The sequence below is a fragment of the Pogona vitticeps genome, chromosome 12 (genome assembly GCF_051106095.1).
Source record: "Pogona vitticeps strain Pit_001003342236 chromosome 12, PviZW2.1, whole genome shotgun sequence".
Lineage (NCBI taxonomy): Eukaryota > Metazoa > Chordata > Lepidosauria > Squamata > Agamidae > Pogona > Pogona vitticeps.
The window spans coordinates 1330136-1349508 of record NC_135794.1 but is presented as its reverse complement, the minus strand read 5'-3'; the positions used below and the strand labels follow the sequence as shown (position 1 = coordinate 1349508).

At 47.6% G+C, this 19373-nt stretch overlaps 1 long non-coding RNA gene across 2 annotated transcripts in view; it reads left to right on the top strand.

The window, feature by feature from the left end:
* LOC110074564 (uncharacterized) overlaps positions 1 to 19373 on the top strand; it is a 38141-nt gene that overhangs the window by 6551 nt on the left and 12217 nt on the right. Inside the window, exon 3 of one of the 2 annotated variants that reach the window (XR_013539050.1) lies at positions 10026 to 10083. This is a non-coding gene — a long non-coding RNA (uncharacterized LOC110074564). Of the gene's footprint in view, positions 1 to 10025; positions 10084 to 16685; positions 16758 to 19373 lie in introns of those variants that run through there. The other variant, XR_012081586.2, reaches the window with a different exon arrangement.

Sequence of the window (19373 nt, the reverse complement as noted above, 5' to 3'; positions counted from 1 at the left end):
GCATTGGTTCCAGATATTTTTACAAGATTCAGGACCAGAATTCTGTCTTGGTCGCTGGACGTCTTCCCACAGGGCTGACCTGCATGGACCCTTTCTCTCTTTTTTTATCCAGGAAAGAACCCTGAACTAGAATCATAAAAGTGTGTTTCGAAATCAACGCAGCGGCCTGCTGATTTCCCCAGCTGTTGATTCGAAGCTGCCATGGGGTCATCTGCTAGCTTCCCCCGGAAAGCTAAAAGGTCTGGGGTTCAAGTGGGTGACGTCACAATACCAAGACCCACTTCTGGTTCCTTATATGGACGCAGGTCAAACAGAGGACCTAATTCATCTTCAGAGTGAGTGTTGCATCAACTGCAGGCTGAAGCAAGGTGGAAATGAGAGAGACGGCGTTCTGTGGGTGACGTCAGCGTGCTTGTCTAAGCACGCCTGCTGTTATCACTGGCCTCCATTTTTAAGCCTATTCTGCTTTTTTTTAAAAAAGGCAACATGGCAGTGTTGCTCATTCTAATGCTTCTGGATTTTTTTTTCTTTTTAAAGCTTGGAAAACTTACTTTCTCGGAGTGCAACGTTTTTTCTACTACAACTCCCAGAATCCCAATGTGATCCCATGCACACTGGGATTTGTAGTCCCTCATTTCCCAGCACGGACGCACAGCGGCCGGAGGGCACAGATCTGATGAGGCAGCCAAGTTCCTGCTTGTTGATACGGGCTCTAAGACTTGCGGTCGTAGCGGGAGGGGGGGGGAGGTGGTAATCCAAAAATAGTCTATTTCCCAATTTTGTTTTTAAAAAGTTGCCAGCAAAAGATGGAGCCACGACATGGCATAAATTAGCATTGCATCCGTGGAACTGGGAAAGAAGTAGCAGCAAAGAGAGTCAGGATTCTGCCTACCTTAACCAAAGTTGAGTCATTGTCGTTTAGGAAAAGGGTGACCAAAAGATCACACGATAAAGGGATGATATGATTTTAGGAAATGTGACCTGGCTTTTTTAAAAACAGACCTCAGTGTGCACAAATCCTTCCCCAATTAAGGTTCACTCTGAGTGCCTTACTTTTTAGTGCAATCCCAGTGATTTGGGGTGGGGAGGGGGTAGGGATACAGCTCCCTGGACTTTTCCTCTCTCCATACTCCATAAACCTTCAGTAAAGGTTGCAGTTCCAGATGCTTCCGAATCCTGCCCTTTGCAACAGAGCTCAGCCAGGGCGGGATAGGTGTCTTTCCACACAGGGGGCAGCCGCACTCTATAAAAGGCAAACTCCAGCGCTCTGTTTATACACCGTAAATCCATGGGGGTGTGCCAGAGTGTTTTCACAAGGGTTCCTCCTATTTTATTTTCCTCGATTGTCTGTAGGGAACTGGAAAGAACCTCCAGAGACCGAGCACACGAGAGAGAGAGAGAGAGAGAGAGAGAGAGAGAGTTAAAATTGTGAGGCTTTGTTCATAAGGATGTGAAGGAGAGAAAGGCTGAGGTCATGGCCAGCAATGTCTAAATTCCTAAAATTGTAAACTCACCCCTAATCCTCATTATCAAGTTGGTGGAATCCAACCTCTTGTGTCTGGTCACCTTTTAAAGGGGTTCCTTTTGATATCAAGACAGTATTTTTAAAACTTCTTGGGCTGGGGCCGGCTCCAGCCCTACTATTAGGCAGAGTTAATCAGCTGCCACTGGTAACCAACACTGGATGTGTATCAGGACATCCTCATATCTTGTGACTGTGCCAAGGGGATATTGGTGAGAGTTACTGTTTCAGGTCCCCCTGTGTTTGGATGCTGGGCACCAAATATCCCAGGATAGCTAGCTGGCCAGGGGATTCTGGGACCTGTAGTCCAAAAAGCAGCATCCAGTGGGCAAATTGTTAGAGGCTCACATTGGGTTTTTCCTGGGAAGTAATTCCTCCCTTTGTGCTTGAGGGTCAAAATCTAAGCTGCAGGCAGCACAATGGGAGACGCTGAAGAAGCCTGTTAGACATAACAAAACAAGCTACAGTTTGCAAGCTGTGGGAAATATTTAAAAGATGGAGCTGCGACATCTTTCAGCATGGAAGGAGTTCTTGCTTCTAAGTATATTCTACAGTTTGAGTCTCAGCAATCCGTCTTGCTTGTGAGGCCCACACTGGCTACCTGATGGTCAATCACAGGAAAAAAAGAGAAGCTACTGTAATTTGTATTGTCAAAAGCTGAAGTTATAGTTCAAGCTAGGACAAACAGAGATGCTTTATCTCCCTAGAGGAGCACTGTTTGTAACAATGAGCTAACTGTACCATCTGACTTGACCTATGGGCACAGCTGGCGGTGGGGAGTCCCCAACATCAGTGTGTGTTTGACTCCAGTTATTTCTGAGTTGTTTAACGAAGTCTGTATTCCATCAGAAGACACTCCTTGCTCTTACACACATGTTCAACCCTCTGGGTCTCTCTCTGTGTTTAGACAAGAAGGATTTAGTGGGAGTGATTTTTCCTTCGGCTAAAATAAACAAGCCACTTGGGAGTGGCCCCTGGTCATTCTGGAGCGAGAGGGGAAAAAGTCTGCTGAGCAGTCAATCTGGCCTTCTCATGATGCAAGCCAGAGGCCGTTTTCTCTGGCAGGAGAGAGTCTGAGCTGCTGCTAAAGAGGGGAGGCTGTTGCTGCAGAAATACAAAAGGGAAGTCACTCGCAAGGTCCGCGGGACCAGGTCCGTGAATGGGTAGGATTCAAGACTGGGCGCTCTTCTGCCCTGATGGAACCATTTCGTTTTTCACCTCTCCGAAAGAAAATTCCGAAAATAGTCTTGATGTTTCCAAGGGTCTTGATTTTTCCATTGCCCCCATCAGTACAAGAGCCAAACAACTTTCTCTAGGGCAAGGCGATGCATGGATCAGGGCCGTTCAGAGGGTTGTGGGGATGTTAGGTTTACACAACTCACCCTCTTTTTTTAAAGGGGAAGAGACCAAGTTTATGGTTGAATAGAATTTAAGTTAATTTGTTATGTGCCGTTAAGTTGGCTCCAACTCAAGGCAACCTCATGACTGAGTGATCTCCAAAATCTACTGTCTTCAGCAGCCCTGCTCCGCTCTTGCAGATCCAAGCCTGTGGCTTCCTTTAAGGAGTCAGTATATCTCATATTTAGTCTTCCTCTTTTCCTGCTGCCCTCCACCCCTTTTGTGGGGTTACCTCGGCCGGGCTGACGGGGGAGATCCAGCAATTTGCAGTCTTCCAAATTCTTTTTCCGGGATCAACCACAAACCCTCGTGACCCAAGTTCTGTGCTAGTTCCCAGCGTGTGCTGCATTCCGGGCCGCCGCGCTTGGGTTCTGTCGGACGCAGCCCTGAAAGTTAAAGTAGTGTCGAACTGCGTGATCGTGTAAGTTTAGTCCAGAGAGAGCTGACAGGGCAGCCCCGGGGACACCTCCCTGGCTCAGTTTTCTCCATGATGGCTGATGGCACCAATACTCTTTATGGTGGGGTTGCATTTAAAGCACAGCCCTTGTTTCTAAGTTTGTCTCAATCCGCATGAGCATATTTTATGCAGATTTGTGTCCTCTTCACCCCCTTATCCTTTTTTTGGCGGGGGAACAATGCACTTTTCTTTCTGAGGGGAGGTGCCTCCTCGCCTATCAGGGACCGACAGATTGCCTGTTTTCTTCTCCGTGGAAATGATCGACAGAATGGAAATATTGTTTGTGCAAATGTCTGCTTCTATTTCTCACGCAGCTGGGCGGGCTGCATTTGCCGTTCTTAGGGCTGGCTCCTGTTGAAAGAGCTGTCGTTTCATCATCATCTGCCTTCTAGCTTCCCCGTCGGTTGCACGGATCATGGTCTGTATCTCGCCAAAACCTCAAAACAGAGACCAGCTGAGATAACATATAATTTAACAAACAACAGCCACTTACCCTTGGAAGGAAACCGATCCTGTGGCCCTTTTTCCACCCCGTCTCATTTCCCAGGGAACAGGAGCGCCCCAGAACACCCGTGGAGTCTCAGAGCATCACCATGCCCTTTCAACGCCGCGTAAAACCTGCCTCCACCCTTCCATCCCATTACGCTCGAGGAGACTTTGACCTTCTGGTGAAGAGGACAAGCTGCGATGTTCCCAAATGAAGCAGCACTTCTGACTCCAGACGCACTGGGGTTATCCTCCATGGCTTAGTGGTTTAAGTCTCGGGCTGCAGAACCAGAGGTTGGAGGTTCGATTCCCACTCTAGGCCTCCTTGACAGAGACTGGCCTAGAATGATCCAGAGGGTCCCCTCCAGCTCTTAAGATGATTACAAAGGGTAAACATTTCCCTGCAACTACCGCCTGAGCTCCCTGCTCCATCTGTAGTATGGGGGCAATAGCACGTAACCAGCGGGTAATATAAATAGGTAAAGGTAAAGGTTCCCCTTGACAATTTTTGTCCAGTCGTGTCTGACTCTAGGGGGTGGTGCTCATCCCCGTTTCCAAGCCATAGAGCCAGCGTTTTATCCGAAGATAATCTTCCGTGGTCACATGGCCAGTGTGATTTAGACATGGAACGCTGTTACCTTCCCACCGAGGTGGTCCCTATTTATCTACTTGCATTTGCATGCTTTCGAACCGCTAGGTTGGCGGGAGCTGGGACAGGCGACGGGAGCTCACTCCGTCGCGTGGATTCGATCTTACGACTGCTGGTCTTCTGACCCTGCAGCACAGGCTTCTGCGGTTTAGCCCACAGCGCCACCACATCCTTCAATATAAATATGTGATATGCTTTATTTATATGCTACCCATTTCACTTGATTTAACTAGTTTAATTGGTTTTGCCTGACTCAGAGGGTATCCTTGCTTATCCTGGCGCCAGATTGTTTTTATATTTTTAACAAATATGTCCCTGAAAGTCCTTACTAACCATTATAAATAACAAGCCCCGTCTTAGAAAATGCATTTCCTTCTGATTCAGACACGCCTGCTGCAAAGACACAGAGCCTTATCAAAACAAAAAACAAAAAAAAACCCTCTGCAGTCTTCTTTCTAGTGCTGATTACTTTAGGTAGGGAGATGGTTTCCTTGGGGCTGCTGAGGCCGGGAGGGAGAGAGTCAGGAGATTTGGATGGAAGGGTGTGGTTTGTGAAAGACGGTGGGTGCACCATTTGCATCAGGGTCCATGGGAAACCCCGGCACTGGAAAAAAACCCTCTGTGGTGCCCCCTTCCCTCATAGATGCCTTTCAGCACATGCTCATTTTGCTTAGTGGTGAATCTGGGACTCGCTGAAGGAGTCCCGGACAGCCACGCCAGACTGGAGCCAGGACTGCAACTCTCCAAGACATCTGCCCTTGCCTCCAAACCATGTCATTTCCTTGTGGACCAGCCTCGGTGGCGTCTCCCCCTTCTGCACTGACCGGGGCTTCTTCCTTGAGCTTCCCTTCTGAGTCCTACCGACAAGGAAGAACTATTTCGCCGTCAGCGTGAAGCACCGTTCTAAACTGGGGGCTCAGCGCCTGGGTAGGACTTTATTTTGGGTGGTGCTTGAAATCGTATCCGATGCAGCTGGAGTCTAAAAACTGTCAGCTAATGCCGAGGGGCAAAATGAGAGCACTTGGAAATGTTATTTTGGGAGGAAACTACAACTCCCAGCATTCCTTATTATAGCATGACTGGGTAGAAGGGTTCTGGGAGATGTAGTCCAATGAAAGAGTAACCTATTTCAGCTCTGTAAAAGGCCTTTTGCAAAAATGATCTCAGACAACCTTAGAACTTCCCTGTAAGGAGCATTAGCGTGGTCTTCATTTTGCAGAGGAAGGACCAAGCCAGTGAAGGAATAGTCTTGGCCTGGGTGAAATTCGAACTCAGAGCTTGGTAGCTCCCACTCTGCACTAACCTCCAGCTGCTCTTATCCTCCTGAAAAAAACAGCCCTGCTGTAAAACATTCCAACTGCTTCTGTTGGAAGTGGTTTCTTCTCACTCTTTGTTAATTAACATTCACTGAAGTTTTTTTTTCTGATCTTCATGTGTAAAGTATTACTTATTATTTTGATTCGTGCCCACGGTCTCAAGCCGCATCGCAGGGAGGAATGCCAGCAGATTTTTCGCCTGCCCAGGAAGAAAATCTCCTTTGTCTTTGATCTAACCTTTGCTTTGGAAGCTCTTTCGAGTTGGAACATTTCAATTTCGGAAGATCAAGTTTCTCCTGAAAAACCTCCCTGGGGCCACATAAAGGATTCCTTCTCAAGCAAAATATGAAGATAATAATTCTGTCTATGGGGCGGGGGCGGGGGGGTTGTTTTGTTTTTGCTGGAAAGTCAGTCAGGGCTGAAGAAGGGACGCTCTGCTTCTCTTCCCCCCCCCCCCCCCCGGTTCGTTCTGCTGCACGGATTTCATTTACCCTCTGTAAGGAACATTTCTCCTTTTAAACATTACTTTAAAAGGAAACAGGCGTCCCTCTTGAGCACAACCGGTCCGGGCTGCAGATTCTCCAAACGAGAGGCCAGGTCAGGCAGAAGCAGAATTCTTGCCACTTAAGGATGCAAACTGGGACACCCGTCGGCAGGAATTGTGGACCAGGCCAGGAAATGTTAGTGAGGGTTCTGTCCTGGCCCTCCATCCATCTCTGATCCCTGTAAGCCCTCCTCCAACCCACCGGATCCAGCATGTACTCCTGAGACTGGTCTCTGGAGGCAGAACTGATGAAACCGAGGCTGTCCTACTTTGGGCACATCGCAAGAAGGCCGGATCCCCTGGAAAAGACCATTGTGCTGGGAAAGGAGGAAGGCAGCAGGAAAAGAGGAAGACATCATCTGAGATGGACGGACTCCCTAAAAGAAGCCATAGACTTGAATTTCCAAGATCTGACCAAGGCTGTTGAGGAAAAGACATTTTGAAGATTGCTCCTCCGTAGGGTCACCGTTCATCGGAGGCACATAACAACAACAGCAGCCTAAGGATTCTTAACCTGAAGGATTTATTGCATGATTGGAACTCGTGGGTTTGGAAAGAGAAGCATCAGAGGATCCAGGACAGGGCAGGGTAGATGTTACATCTTGAGTAAAGCATCCTTGTTGACAAGGATGTAACAAAGCCACATTTTTAAAAGAATGTAACAGACAGGGATAGTGTTACCCTGTTGGTGTAATGAATAACACTTTCTAGCTACTTAAAAAACAACGTTTTAAGGCCGCTTGAAGAATGATTTATACCCCACACTCCAAAATGTAATGACAAAGCACAACAGATCCCATGACCAGCACAGAGAATCATAAAGCTGGATGGGCCCTATCAGACCATGAAGTCCAACCCCTTACTCAGTGAAAGGATCAAAATCAAAGTATCTATAGAAAAGTTACTTTACCCGGATGGCCCATAACCGCACTGGGGGAGGATTCTGGGCACTGTTGTCCAAAAAATAAAAAAACAAATTAATAACTTTTCCAAGCTGTGCCTGGGATTTAGGTGCACCAAGACGGTATAAGGAAGGAAGATAGTTAAAGAAACCTTAATTGATGAACTGCACTATTCACTGTAGCCTAGAACTCCTAATATACTGTTTTGAAGGTTCTCTCTTTCCCTCGTGCCACGGCCTGGTTGGAGGGCGGCGGCTGGTGCTGGACAGGGCTCCTGTGCCGGGGTAAATATCCCCTGGAAAGAGCCCCTTATTACTCCCGACTGGCGGCCAGTTGGGGTTGCTGGGCCAGCTGGCACTGGCTGTGCAGGCCCCCCGCTCAGGACGCCCTGGAGGGCCATCAGCTCCTTCGCTTTGGGTCCCAAGTGGACCAGAGCAAGCAGAAGGGCCGAGGGAGGAGGCTGAAGGACGGGGAGGCCGGTCAGGCCACAGACCCACTGGCTGGGCCGGCTGCCACTGCCCAAGGGACATATCCTGAGTCCCCACCAACAGCCCTACTAGGAGTCTGTTGGCTCCAGGCTGGAAAGGGCTAAAGGTAGAAGAGGTGGCCAGGGTTGCACCTGGGCCTGGTTCCAGGTGATGGCAAGGGCCAAAAAAGCAGCCGTGGCCACGGAGGTGGACAGCAGTCCCACGATGAGACTCCCATCTCCTTTGCAGTGAGTCATGGGAGAGTTTGGGGAAGCGGTTACCTGCTGACGCTGTGCCATCGTTACCTGCTGTGCTGGCAAGCGAAGGGCCCCCCGGGAGTTTTTTCTCTGCTGCTGGTGACCTACAGTCCATGTGAGCAAAAGATGTCACCTCCCGAAGCAGTAAGCATCAGGCGAGAGGATCCGAAGGTGGAAGGGCCAGCTGGTTTCAGCAGAGGGCAATCTGGAATTGACTGACATCTCTTCCTCTTGAGTTCCTGCGCGGAAATTTGCACGGGTTCAAGTGACACCAAATATTTACACCTGAATTTGCGGATAATCAGAAGGTCAGGGTAGATAGCTTTCATTCCAGCGCTAATCCTAGACAACTTGGAATGAAGGAAAGGCTGTCGATGATATCCTTCCTTTTTGGCTTGAGAAACTAAAGAGAGAAAGAGGAATTAAGCTCTCCTGGCACGGGAGGGCTTAATTAAAGTGTCGGCTCAGCCTTAGAGGACATGATATGGATTTTTCCATCGGTGTCAAAGTATCTCGTGAAGGAGGATAGAGGGACAAGCCACCACCCTGTGTCCCTCTGAAAATCCCATTTGGAAACGGAATCCGAGAGGGGGGGACGTTCGTTCGATGTAACTACGGATCTCCACCCGGCTGGAGGAACAGAACAGATGCTCCATCTACCCTGGGATTATGCCGGGCCGGCCCTATCATTAGGCAGAGTGTGGCAGCTGCCCCTGGCAGCAGATTTTGGGTCTCGTGAAAGGGCAGTGAACCATCTGTTATTTTGAATGTTTACAGCGAGGGAAGAAGAGAAGGTGACTTTTTCTCCCTGACCTTCCAAGTCAAAGTGAATGGCTTGAGGCAGTTTAGGCATGCCCTGAGATCCTGAAGCAGAGGGAAGGGAAGAAATACTCTAAATTAAAGTAAATAAAATGCTGCATTGTCCCTTGACTGGGGAAGATAGACGGCACCGTTGGCTACCACCCTTTTGGGCCAAGCCTGTGGGGAGACCAACAGGGATACAAACATATTAAAATCACCAATTTGCTTTCTTATACCTTTAAGTGTAGCTGGCTAAACATACTATGGGAAACTCAATTTTTTGTTATTATTTTATTAAATAATCGTGTACAAAAAAACACAAGCAAAACCATACAAACCTTAAAAAAAACCTTAAAAACACAGAACAAACTAAACATTTGCTTATGTTTGGGAATATTTATTTATACCTAAATGGTAACAGGCATTCCTTAACAAAGCATGAAAACATGTAGGCTTTCTTGCAGCCAGGAAGGAGTCTCAGGGTATCATGAACTCAGGCATCTTATCCTTTGAATAACAGGCTCAAGGACATGGATAAACTCGATCCATCATTTTCATGCAAAAAGAGATGGTTGCAGTTTGAGGAGCATCCTGTAAATAAAGGTACTTCAAAGAAAACGATGTGAGAAAGAGAACTGGAAAGGATTAGCAGTTTTAAGGACTTGTTTCAGGGTGCTTTGTGTAGGTTTGTGCCCGTTCGTTTTTCATCCAAACAGGTGGTTGGCACTTCCCTGCCCCGCCTCCTCTGGCGGGCACCCACTCAGAGGCAAAGCCCTGGCTTTCCTTCCCTGCTTCCTCTGGCAGGCACCCACTCAGAGGGAAACTCCCTGGCTTCCCTGCCCCGCCTCCTCTGGCGGGCACCCACTCAGAGGCAAAGCCCTGGCTTTCCTTCCCTGCCTCCTCTGGCAGGCACCCACTCAGAGGGAAACTCCCTGGCTTTCCTTCCCTGCCTCCTCTGGCAACTGCCTCTGAGTGGACACCTGCTGAAGGAGGACGAGCACTGAAGCCCGGAACACCTGTTTGGACAAAAGAACAAATGAGCACGAACCACCCAGCCACCGGTTCATGCCCATCTTGAGTAAATACTTTTTTTAAAAAAAGCTCCCCTATACATTCTGGAATTTGGACTCCTAAACTGACGCCTTAGGGTATGTATGAACTGATTTCTCTGCTGGCATTAATGCACACTTTCCTAATCCTTCACATCTTCATATGCCTCCTAGCAGATTTCTAAGAAAACCCCCAAGACTGCTGTCGAGATGCTGCAGAAAATGAGCACCTCAGGTGAGCTTGGTGTGCCTCCTTTTTCTTTTTTCTCGTTTTAAGGACTACAATGCCCAGGAACCTGCTGGTTAGGGGATTTTAGGATCTGTTGTCATCCAGAAAAAGCAAGTTTCCTTAGCTCTGGTTGCTCTTCAGTCCTGCGTCGGAGACTTGCCCCCTCTCAGTGTCGGCTCGCCATCCGCACGGAACCAGAGACACCCCCCTTCTCCACAGGATGGGGCTCTTAAGAAAGTTAACCCCCATCTCTGAGAGAGACAGGATCAGACTAGGACCAGAAGGCGGGGGGGGAAGCTGGTTTCTCTGCAAATGTCCATTTTCTCCCTGAAAACGGCTCCTCCTGCAAGAGTTCACTGTGTGGGAAAAGGCAGATATTTCTCCTCAGAGACAGAACTCCCGACTGAGAAGAGATTAGGCTGGCGCTCTCCCCCCCCCCCCCTTGCCCTTCCAAGCAAAAGCTACCCTGGCTTTTGGGAACTGGTCGGCTGCTGACGAACAAGCTTTTAATTTGGCCAATGCATAATTTCTTTTTCTTTTACTGCTCCGCCTGTTTGTAATGGTTTCCTCTATTGTGTGTGTTCATTTCACTTGTGTTGTTTTCTTGCAAGAGGCTTCAGGTCCCCGTTATGGGAGAAAGGAAGGATGATAAAATTGGAGCCATGAACTAAAAATGAACGAAGAGATGGGTTTTTCAGAGGGAGATGTTTCTGGAGGAAAACTGTACCAGGAAGGGTCAAACCCTCCTTACCCCTCCCCCAGCCCTCGGGACCCAATTCCACCGTCACCTCCCGCATTCCCAGCTGCCCTTAACATCCTTCCCCCTCCGTCCCAGAAGGACAACTGCAGGAAATGTGCCTCATCCTGGCTCTGTGGCCCTCGTTCTTTGACCTCTGGCTTCCTGGCCCCCAGGGTCACCCAGAAAAGGACCGTGTGTCAAAAGGGCATCGGGGCAAAAGAAGGCTAGGCTGCCGGGCCCCATCACAATGGGGGGAAGGCAAACAACTGTGAGACCGGAAACGACACTCACCCGAGCAGGAGGCTTGACATGACCCCCTCCATCCAAGGAGGTGGAGGCCAACGCAAGACCTCCAAGGAAATAGCTAAGCCAGGCAGTCCGCTGGAGGGAGTTGTCCGGAAGGCGTGGATCTCTGCCTCCCAACATTTAACGCAGGGAGAGAGATTTTTTAAAAAAATGTTGGGAGATGTAACTTTTGAGGGCTAAATGCCATCACTACTCCCTGCCCAAGTCGACTTATTCAAGTCAACAAGACACTTTTAAAAAAATGTTTTACCTCACCTCTCTCCTTAAATAAAGGCCATAAAGTGGCTTGTGTCATCAAAAAGACAACATTGAAAGTACATTACAGTATTAAAATATCCAGAAAGAATTAATAATATATTTAAAGTGTTAGGTAAAACCACTACAAACCCCCCACACACACACACACACAACCAGATTTAGAAGCAACAAAATACAAACTAATGATTTATTCATTGACAGGACTTTGTTCATAAAATGGGTCTCCTCTAATGCTTGCGTTGGACCCTTGGAGGAAAGCTCCGAGACTTACCCAATTCAACGGGGCCATCCGGGGTGGGGATTCTGGGACTTGCAGTCCAAACACATCACTTTTCTAAGCTTATGGGGTGGGGGGAGAAAGTTTTGGGGAGCGTGTCTTGATTGGTTCAATACCAAACCAAACAGACCAGTCTGAATGGCTGGAAATCTTTCCCCAGCCCCCCCCCATTCAGCCACCCCACAGGCTATTCCCCCCCCCCCCCCGTGCTCCGAGTTGTTGAAGGAGTCATCCTGCAAAGTCACTTAATCCCTTGTCAACTACTCAGGTCTTCTGCTGGAGGTTAACTTTAAGAGCATCCCCGTTTCTCAAGCAGAGGTAAAGCCAGAATGTGCTAAGAGGCTGGCATCGTAAGTATTTCTTGAAAAAAATGTTGCTCTCATAGTTTCCTCCTAAGATTTATTGCCTGTGTTTATGTCCAACTGCACCATATTGTTTAGAGTATAAGTCAGAAGCCAAGACACTGTCTTTCTCAGTCAAGAGTGGGTGGGTCGTACCCAATCTAACTAGTCTGAGTAGACCTTACAGGTTAAACTTGAGATGTGAGTGAATGAAGGAATGAAGGAAGGAAGGAAGGAAGGAAGGAAGGAAGGAAGGAAGGAAGGAAGGAAGGAAGGAGCTGATAATGGATAGTAAGTAGGTGAGTGGGTAGGTAGGTAAGTAGGTCAGTCAGTCTGGGGATCCTAGAGGCAGTTTGTAGGCGAGTAGAAGTGTTCCCCACTAGCAGAAAAATCTGAGCTCTCTAAATTTCAGCAGATGTACAGATGGCCTTTCTTAAGTCCTCAGAACAGCTGATAGTCACTTGAGAAGGTTGATGGTATAGTATGCAAGTTAGGTTACTTTAGTTTGCTGTTGGTCTTCTAGACCAGTGGTTCCCACTCTTGGATAATCCAGATGTTCTTGGTCTGCAATTCTCAGAAACCTCCACCAGCAGCTGGGCGGGCCAGGGTTCCTGGGGATTGCAGTCCAAGAACAGCTGGGGGGAATCACCTGAGGTTGGGAACCACTGGTCTAGATAATAGACACCTGATTTCTCAGACATGAAGACCTTCTGGAATCACATCTCTACAACACGAATGTGATTTCAACCAGACTGTCTGGCCCCAGAGACCTTGGGGCTTCCATGTTCCCGACTCCCCCAGCAGCCACGAGTGCCCTTCTGCTTGAGGCCATCTATGGGGCCGATGGACCAGACATCCCTCTTACCAGGACAACCCAAGGGTGCCCCAGAGGCTTCTGAGAGGATCCCTGGGGTGACTGGAGCTGATAAGCGCTCAGGAGAAGTGACTTGTCTGGACTACAACTCCCAGTAGCCATACAGGCTGGAGGATTCTGGGACCAAGCTCAAGGCAGAGCCGTCTGCTGTGACTGGCAGCCAGGAAGGTAGCCGGGGGAGCCTGGGTATTGTAGTCACACCAAGTCACTTCTCTCGAGCTCCGGATGTTGCCATTCTGCTCCTTGGGATTTTAGGATTAGGAAGGCCTCCTCAACCGACGGCTTCCAGACCGCCCCAGGTGCTGTGTGCAAAATCCGGCTGCGATGTGGGGAAGGGAGAAGCGTTGAACTGCTCTTGATCCCACGGGGCTAAATGCTGCTCAGGTGAGGGAGGCGCTGACACCGGGCCAGTGCTCCCGAGCATGACTCAAGCATTCCTTGGGGTTGAAGGCAGGATGGCATTCTTGTGCTGCTGCCTGTCCCCCCTCCCCCCCCCCCCCGCTGATGTCAGCAAGCCAGGAATCCGGGAGGAATGGCTGAGATTACCTCATTGTTAAGAGCCGGCATTGAAGCCTGGCCAGACTCTCCTTCTAAGACCCTCTTCTCGCCGGCCTTCCTTACATGCAGGATTCTCCTCTTGCCCCCTCAGAGGACAGGATTCTCAGCTTTCCCTTAAGCTATGTTTGAGGACTCCCTGCTCTCTCGCTCTCTCTTGCTCCCTCGCTCTCCCCATTTGCTGACATAAATTAATCCACCGCCACATATTCTGGAAATAGCTGCTCATCCAACCCGCTATTTATATCTGCTGAGTCTCCACAAGAAGGGACAGAGAGATCTCGGAGGAACACACTGGCATCCCTATTCCTGCCACCGCTCCATCTCAGGCACCAATCCAGTCTTAGGGGTCCAACGGAGGGTGTGCTTTGCTCGGGGGGGGGGCTTACTCACAAGGAATTGTGCCACCGCACACGCATTAGACCCTCACACTGTAAGGTTTTCTTGTGCTCTTCCGATGGTCTTCCCTCTTCAGAGTGAATTTTCTCTTCCGGTCTTAAACAGAACATCAGCACCAGGTTTAACCATAGTTTCGTAAGCCTTTGGTAACACAGTTTAATGAGGGTTTCAGATCCTGGTTTAGTAGGAATTCTTCCTAGCAAGAAGATGGGTTTGAAGACAGGATAATTAAGTTTCCCAATGTCTTACAAGAAAGATAATGTTATGTCTGCACTACCCTTGAGTGAATAACTTCTCCCTTCATAATCGACAAGTGCATGGTAGGTACACATTTGTTGTTGTTATTGTTGAGGACTAGGTACCTTTCTTCCAGGTATATGCAATGGCTGAGTAGTCTGGCATGCAAAATGTAAAAACATGTCTCCAGAAAAACACAGTTTACTTGTTCTACCTGAGCAGAAGTACTATATGCATTGTTTGCTCTGTGGTTTTAACAATGCCAAAGGCACCTATTGGCCAGTATCTATACCATCATTCATGTGATTTTATTTTTCTCTTGCACCACTTTGTGACATTGTACAATTTGTCTTTTTTTTCAATCTGAAAAGGTAATATATGAAAATTCTACTTTATATGTTTAGGCCTAAATCAAATGGCAAGTTTCAGTTACAGTAGATGCACTGAATTAACTGCTGAAAGATGAGTCAACATTTAAGTAAATCCCATTGATGCAACAGGTCTTCTTTCATTCTGAATGCCATTTGAATTCAGCCCTTAAAGTTTAAAAGCAGGGCATAGGAAATGAACGCCATACCTCCCCAAAGATGAATTTGATATACATAAAGTCCGAGATACACCCTCATTGCTAGAAAATGAAGTTGCCGAGCTTCCCCCAAAATGGAAAACAATTGACACACACCGAGGCAACTTGAGGCCTTTGACACAAACCACACAACTGGCATCTGAGATATGTATAGACCGATACAGTTTTTAGTCAAGACTGTGATGGGAGGGGAAAGTTCACTTAAAAATGGGGCACACGAAGCATCACCCTACTTCCCAACAGTCATGGCATTTCTGTATGGTTTTTTTTCTGAAACACACAAAAACAGACACGTGGAAAACCTGATATATTTGACACATTTGACACAAACCCTAAGTCCATAGGATTTCCTGAGACGCCTTATTCTGCAGTTCAAAGCAAACTGCTTCTTTCCCAGTTAATACACACACCCCGTATGCAGACAGCTTGTATTAATAATGAACAAATTAGACACAGCAATGTGCTCAAAGCCTATTCATTATTTCAAGCGCCAGAAATGAAGGCTGAGTCACTGCTCTCCAAGTAAGGCAGTTACTTCTTCCAAGGACTGTCTCAGACGTGCCTCCTCTTGGAGAAGCTTTCTGACACCCCACGGAAACTCCTGTCCTCTCTGGGATTCGGACCTGATGGCCTTATAGACGTATAAAACATCTTAAAATGTGGTTGATTCATCCCTGTTCCTGCCCAAAGGATGTAAACCACGATCCCGTCCAATGAAATCAGTATTTTCCGAGATAACTGGAGTACCAACTCTTCCGATCATCCCTTAAGCCCTTTTGATGGGGTGGTTCAAGCTGGTCGGGCGGCCTTTTCCAAAAGGGAACTACTCCTGTTTGCATTTTGGGGTGCCGGCATGTGGGAGAGGAAACCAAAGTCACAAGGTTTTCAAAATAAGAGAAATGCACACCGTTAACCCACCTTCTATAACCGCTGGCTCAGTGGGACATCCTCCGGGGGGGGGAAGGGACTCCCCAGGTCTCCCAGTGTGGGCTGAAGTCTGAGGGTAATGGCCATCCAGGGTAATGCTCTCCTAACCCTGGTTCTGTTCCCCTCTGCGGCTCAAAGGGTTCAAACCCATTGAAATCACCAAGAAGTCACGGGATACTTAAAATATATATAACTAAATATAAACGTCAGCCCTTGGCCTAACACATGCATATTAATTCTGTGGAATGGGAACCGTCTTTCATCTGTTTTCTCATGGGTGGATGCATTTATGGCATGGGTTAACTCTTGCGTAATAGTTAGGTTAGGAAAAAAATGTAAGTGTAGAAGCCCCGTTAAAAGGAAGGAGGAGAGAAATGGTAAAGAATTTGTAAAAGTTACTACTTTGGCAAACAATCCACAGAAGCCCCTACCACCAGGAGCATGATCAATGAAAAGATTACCACTTCCACAGCCTGGTTGCGTGCCGTTTGCTAAGCATGTTTTGCTCTGTTAACGTCTAGCCCGGGAGGGAAACGGGTAAGTTTTTACAGGAGAGGCTAAAGATCAGTCGGTTGTATTGTTAATTCCTTGAGCTCTCTTACTCTCCAAGGGAGGAAAAAAAGCCATTTGGAGCCGGAGTGATGCTGACCCACAAGCCACATCTTGGATTGGGCATCCTCCTCCAGCCACATACTTTCTGCTGATTAAGGCACGAGGGGGGGAGGGGAGGGATCAAGAAGGAACGGCAGTCCCACCAGAGGTGTGCAAATTAGTGCTCAGGCTGTACAGCCACCCTTAAGATCACTGATGTGCCAGGACAGGCCACCTGCACCCGAGATGCTTGCACAGCTCCGTTGTGGCACAATTTACTCAACACACAAAGGGAAGAGAGGAAGGGGGGAAAGAGGCGTAAAACTGCCGGTGCTGATTCAAAGGAATTGGTGGAAGGTCAGAAATGTATTTGCCACTGAAGCAGAATTAAAAGTGCATGGGGGGTTATTGGGGGGGGGGGGGGGTTCCCTGCCAGCATCTCAGATTAAAATGAGTGTAAGAGAAGTTTGGCTCAGGGATTGTAAGTCCAGCAATGCTCAAACCTTGTTAGGCTCGATGCCAAGTGTAACTTCTCCATATGTCTAGGCAGAAACTGCCATGGATGCTGCCAGGGGAAACGCCCATCGCAGGTAAGGACATGTTTGCTTTCCTTCCCACTGTTTTCAAATATTTGGTTTTACAGATTTCTGGACCAGCCCTGCCACACAGCAAATGGTCCAGCGGCGGTCTCAAACATCCTGAAAAAGCAGCGTGTAGTTAATCATTAGTTTATTGTTTGCTGGCTTGAATTCAGGTTCATAGTGTGTGATAGTGTGTGTTGTAATGCTCACTTATTGCAGTTTGAGACTGTTGTAGCTGCCAAGGTCTGTCCTGTGGAATGCTGGGGTTTGTAGTTTTTCTGAGAGACTGGGAATTTTGCTGCTGGAGAGTGTTCAGAAGTTCAACAGTGTGTGTGTGTGGGGGGGGGTTGTAGATATCCTATTAGCTCATATTTAAAGGAGAGCCACTGAAACAAGTAGAACTTGCATCAGAATAGTGTGCCATGTTGATTTCAGCAAATCTGTTCTAAATCGGAATTTTTATTTCTGGACCCGACTTGTTGTGTTTTTACTTATAAATATATATTTTTTTACATTTACTTGGGTTTTTTTTAATTGAGAAAATTTCCGTGTCTGGTGCCAAAATAACTTGGATGGCCTTGGTTCTGTGCATCGAATACATGCTTACCTTATTCTGCGTGTTGGAAATTAGCTTGCTTTTGGTTTGTGGTCGGTCATCCAGAGGCAAACACGGGATTCTCTTTACAAACCTGATGGCTCAGACATGGATCCTTGAATGAATTGAATGCCTGGAAGGAAAGCATTCCTTCTCTTAATGTGTAATTTTAAAAATGCAATTCTCTTTAATATATTATTTAGCCAAAAGTCTTTAGTCTTAAGATGTCTTTCTCTCCCAAGAAGTTTGTCACAGTTTGTTTTTCATAGTTTACCCAGATTTGAAAGGACAGTCTTCCAGATTTATTATTATTGTTAATGATAATGATGATGATGATGATGAAAATCATCTGATGTGAAATTCAGTAAAACCCAGATTTTCCAAAATTCTACATGTGAGAACTTTGTCCCTGTGCCAAAGGTCCTGTATAGAGAACACACGCCTCGGTGGCCAACGAGCGACACATAGGCCATGCAGAGAGATGGCAAGCTGTCACCTGGGGAGGTGCCAAGAACACCTATTTATCCAGGATGCTCACCCACACCTGTTCCTTAGACTCCTCTCTCCAAAGGAATAAAAACCAGCAGCCACCCAGAGAAAGCCTACCTGTGGCTTCGCGGCCTCGTTAACAGCTGCCCCGCAGCTCCTCCACCCCAGTAAATTAGTAAACAGCCAAGCCAAGATCCATCAGGAGACAATATTGTTAGGAGGCTGTTGCAGAGTTTTGAATTCCATTAGCTGCACAGTAGAAATACAGAAACTCATGGAGGAGAATAACTTCAAGTTCTCCATATAGTCCACCCCTTTCTCCTTAACTGGCATGTAAGATCTCAGTAACTCACTCATAGGTAAGAGAAAGAATAAAATGTTTCAGTACTTAAAGTTGTGAACAGATCAACAGCAAACTACTGTAAGAACAAATGCTGCTTCTGATAGACTCTTTGACTTCAGAAGTGGGAGGGAGGGATTGGTTTGTGCTGGACAGATTGACAGTTACCCCAGCCCAGAAAGGACCCTTCCAGCCACATAGACAGCATGTGAGGCTGTAAAAACTCCCAACAGATTCCACAAAAGTGTGCAAGCTTTTGAGTTCTGCATAACTCTTCATTAAGCTAGGTGGTATCAAAAACTAGATCAGGGTCAAGGCAGAAAAAGTCCCAAGGTTTTCGCCACGAGGTCTGCTGTTAAACTCAGCTGTTGCTCCACTCTTACCCCGGGAACTGCTGGTGAAGTTGTGAGAGGAGAGGTACACCGGAGGAAAGAAGCACGCAAGCAAGCAAAGGAACAGAAAAGGACCAAAACAGAAGAAATATGAAAAGAATCAGGGTTCCGAATTTCCACCTGCCCCACCTCCTAGTGTGGTGTATTGTTCTGTTAAGCAGCTTGGCTGATGTTCTTGATAGCGGCTAATTATTGGGAAATTGAAGGCAAGCAGAAACTCAGGTCTGACCGACCTGCTGGCTTTCTGCCGGAGAGCACCTGCTTTATCTATGCAGACATCCCAGGTGCCCTTTCTTGGCATCTGCAGGGCGGGGCCTTTGGTTTGGTCTTCAAAGGAGATCGAAGTGGCAGTGCCAGGAAAGAGCTGCGGCCAGCCAGGCAAGGCCAGCCAGGGCGAAACCGCCCACTTCCTCTTAGTATGAAGGGTAATGCCATGCCCATTTCCAATAAAAAGGGGAAATGGACTGTGAAATATGTGCCCGTTAGTTCTTCCTTAGGCAAGTTTAGAAAAAAAAATGATGATAATAATAAAATAAGGAAATCAAATCAGCCAGCTGCCTCCTGGTGTTTGCATCAGGTTTCTGTAACTGCCATGGCTAATTGCAGCTGGCTGACGAGGTGCCAAGGAGCGGCTCAGGAACATGCCGGCTCAGGCGTGTGACCGCGCAGCAAAGGTGTGGGTTGGCACCTCCTCAATGAGGCGCAAGTTATGCAAACTTCCTGCCAAAAACCAGGTAGGATTCTGGCCACTGGTGTAAAATCTCACCCGGTCTGCCGTCATGATGATGCTTTCGTCAGGAATTGATAGA